The sequence below is a fragment of the Dipteris shenzhenensis genome, chromosome 24 (assembly GCF_047967505.1).
Source record: "Dipteris shenzhenensis isolate YYH24624 ecotype China chromosome 24, Dip_SZ_1.0, whole genome shotgun sequence".
Lineage (NCBI taxonomy): Eukaryota > Viridiplantae > Streptophyta > Polypodiopsida > Gleicheniales > Dipteridaceae > Dipteris > Dipteris shenzhenensis.
In genome coordinates, this window is record NC_141619.1 from 22,163,685 (window position 1) to 22,167,696 (window position 4,012).

The following is a 4,012-nucleotide window of genomic DNA, read 5'->3' on the forward strand; positions in this document are numbered from 1 at the left end:
TAAATCTTTATTATTTTTGTTTGCCTACTCGCTGTGCTGCTACGGCAGTGCGACTCTCTCTCTCTCTCCTTCCCTCGCTCTTCCCTTACCTTCATTCCTTCCCCCTCTTCTTTCCTCTCTTTCCCTCTCCATTCTCTTCCCTTCCTCCTCATCACCCACCTATCGATATAATTCAATTTATTTTTAAAAAATTATTACTCCCTTCTCTACTCTTCCTTTCCTCTCTCCCTCTCCCTTCCTCTCTCCCTCTTCCTTCTACTCTCGCTCCCATCGTGGTCCCCTCCTTTCTCCCTCTCCCTCTCCCTCGCGTTGTGCTCCGTTCCCCCTCTCCCTCTTCCTTCCCTTTCTCCTCCCTTCTCTCCCTCTCTCGGCAACGCGGAGGCGGCGATAAAAATAAAATAAAACAAAACAAAACAAAATAAAATAAAACAAAACAAGATAAAATAAAATAAAATAAAAATTTTAATTTAAAAATTAAAAAAATTTCTCTCTCTTTCCCCCTCCATCAAGATACGTCATTTGAAGGTGTTTGCTTAAAAAATCTTTGTAACTATTGCAAGGTGTTTATTGGCACCATTATAAAGTTCTTTGAGATTATACCATTGTTGCTTTTTGAAACTTTGAATGGTGTTTATTGGCACCGTTATCAACTCTTGGAGGTTTTTAGAGTTCGAAACTCTGAAAGGTGTTTATTAACACCATTATTAAGTCTTGGAGATTTTAAGGACTCTCATGGTAAATTAATCTAATGCATGGACCTTATGTATATATATACATACGTACGCACACGTGCACACATATATAGTTTATCCATGGATTTAAATTATTTTTATTTATTAAAGTTAATAAAAAGTTAAACTTTTAAATGAAGATTCTTTAAAATGAAAAATTATACTAAGATTTCGACAATATAGAGTAATGTAAGAATTAGACAGTGTAAGTGAATAAACTCTTTATTTGAAAGGGATAGTGTCATCTTTTGGTTTTGGAAGGACATTTTCATAAAGTAGATTTTTTCAATAGAAATTTAAGTATAAAAATGAATCGGGATCGTGCACCAGTCTATGTAAGAAGTTACGTTAATTTTCATAATTTTAGTTTTATTTGCTACTGTTTCTTATCTTTTGGTGTAGCTTATCTTTGTTACATTTTTATAATTTTGATTTTATTTCCTTCAAAACACTCTTAAAAATTTCTTGTTTTTATGTTTTTATCTGTGTTTTGAAGCGTGAGTTTTTTCTTAAATTTTATCCATAAACTAGTCCAAAAGTATCGATTAAAATGAATTTGTACATTAACAAGTCCAAAATTAATGAAATAAGATGTTGGCGTTGATGGCATTCAAGAATGTAGACAACAAACATAATAAGCCATTGAAATTAGCTTGGCACCAAAAGATTTAATAGATGCATTTCAGAATGTGACTAGCAAACAGAGTGAGATTGTTTTGAACTCTATTATTCTTGCCCTTGGACTTATAACCACCAGAGATTTGAAGAAAATGAAGATCTAGTAATAGTACAATCAATCTCATTGGCTGATTCAGAGTAATATAATTTATCATTTGCAGATTTGATGCAGAAATGTAAGTTGAAGCGTGTTTAGGACCTTTCGAAGTTTAGCTTTCGCTTTTATTTTGCTATTTTGCTAACGGGCAGTGCCATGACCACATTTTAAAATTCCTATCCATTTAGCCAACTCTCCTCTAGTCTATATAGCCATATAACGAGTCTTGTGGCTTGGCGTATACTCATAACCCATACCTCCATCCACTTTTGAAGTTCCCTCCTCCATTGAGAGTGTCCAACTCAACCAACCATCGAGGTCCTAGCAGTTCGACAATCTTTGATTGCGTAGACCACCAGCCCTAATGGCTTTGAAGCCTGGAATTGCCTCCACCAAAGCAATAGTCGTTGCAACTGCCTCTTCATCGTCCCCGGCAACGAATGTATGATGAGGGTTTTCCACATTTGGAAGCTCTACGAGAAGTTGCTGCACAATGTCATCGTATCAACGTAAGAACTAATGTTTTGCGAGCAAAGAAAAGAAAAGGCACGTATACGGTATATTGCTTTACCCAGAATGTGGACTTGAACGCTGTGGTCCATCGCGCAGGCACCCCCAATGCCTTTTGACTTAGCAAAGTAGATGAGGTCTGTCCCCACTGTGTCTCGTCTAAGAAGTATAAGACATTAGTGACGTCGATAATGATTTTGTTCTCAAGATATGGAGCCAGAGATCGCAGGTGCGTCTCGCGATCTTCGAGGGAGCCCTGTCAACACGGCCCATTTGTGACTGGAGACCTTGGAAGCTGGCAGGACGTAAATAGCCAAGAATTGCAGAACTGTAAGATACTTTGTGATAAGGGAAATTGCGAGCAAGAGTGATCAGCTTACAACTGGGGACCAAACGATGACGTTGCCCCAGGCAGCGGCTTCAGCGTTGGAGCCTCCTTGGACGGGGGTGCGGGAAGCCTTGGAGAGGAGCTCGGAAGTCTCGAGGGCCTTGGCGGGGGTTCTGGATCCGAGGAAGACAGAGATGTTAGCGTTGGCGAGGTGGGAGGCGAGATCCTTGCCCATGCGGCCAGTGCCTGGGGACGAAGGCCACCTTGAGCCGGCCGAGTTCAACTGGATATTGCTGCGCCATGAAATTAGCTGTGCTTGTTTGAAGCTTGGATGATTTGGCTGTGAGGTTTTCTTCTTGCCCTCTTCTTCTTCTTCTTCCTCCTTTTAACGTTTGGAGTGGTGGCCGTGGACGATTTTTCCTCTTCTAGAGTTCATATACTATTTGACTTCGAAATCTACAATATCGAGGAATGATGTTTGAGATGACGAGCACTAGCCTAGTTTAACTCACCTTCTCTCTTCGGAGGGTCGTTTTAAAAGGGATTTTAGGTTGCTCATGAGAGTCATCTTGATATTGGAGCTCCTTACGTCATCTTGTTACCTAGTCAATTGGCCTCTTTTGGGTGGTTTGAAGTGTCATTGCAATTTGTTTATATGTTTGTGAGTCTTTCTTGTAACAAAGCAACAAGACCATTCAAGATGGCTTTGCTTAGTCAATATCAAGAAAGGTTTTTGTGTTTGAATTGTGTCATAAACGTTCTTGCTATCATTTCATTGAATTTTTTTATGTATTTGAAGACTCTTAGAGACCTTAACATACATTCTTGCTATCATTTTATTGCAATTTGTTGTGCATTGAGAAGAGAGAGAGATAAGCTTGATAATATTTTTCCTTTCATCAAGTACTTAAACATTCAACAAATCATATTGCCAACAATATTCCAAGCATTTGAACTGGAAGGTTTGAAGGTCGTTTTGCACGGGACGTTCTACTATGTATTGGTCTTCCCAAGATTATTCTTTCATTACCTACTGTCTCAAAATTATTCATTGCTAATTCCTATGGTTCTTAGAATTAACGTTGGAGGAGCTTTCAGTAGTGTTCATACTTTCTGAAGCATCTAAGATCCTATTGAATGCTCTTGTGTAGAGTTTTGAGCTGGTTCCTCTATTAGTTGTCATGCGTCAATAATCCATGGATAGATTCTCACTTTTTTTTGAAGAATTATTTCTTTAATGATGTGTTCAAGTTTGTATTGAAGGTCTAGTTAGAGAAATAAATGGATTGATAGAGAAACCTTTCTGATTCATCATAGTGTTCTTCTCTACGTCAACGGCATGTTTTTTCTGGATCATAGAATTCTTTGGCTAACCTTATCTAGCTAAGGTTCTAATATTTAGACACGTGTCATTTTGGGTTGTGTCCTGTTATAAGGTCTAATGTTTCGTCAACCATATAGTTGACTAGGATTTTTTTGGCCCTTTCTTGCCTTTTGCCACTATTTCTCAAGTAATCTAAAATTAGTAGTTCTCCATCCTTCTTTGCAATTAGTAAGAGGCTACTCATCCCCTTAAATTTTCCTATGTATTAGCATTATTTTCATTTATCCCTGACATCATAATACCATTTCCATGTTGATTTTCCAAGGGTTCAAGGTCAATTATTT

At 38.2% G+C, this 4,012-nt stretch overlaps 1 pseudogene across 1 annotated transcript; it reads right to left on the minus strand.

The window, feature by feature from the left end:
* Positions 1–1,515: 1,515 nt before the first annotated feature.
* Positions 1,516–2,682, minus strand: LOC147886365 (uncharacterized; annotated as a pseudogene). The gene is made up of 3 exons (XR_015543339.1): positions 2,397–2,682; positions 2,078–2,272; positions 1,516–1,992 (listed from the first exon to the last, which is right to left on the minus strand). The product of XR_015543339.1 is annotated as an uncharacterized LOC147886365 (transcript).
* Between the last annotated feature and the right edge of the window lie 1,330 nt (positions 2,683–4,012).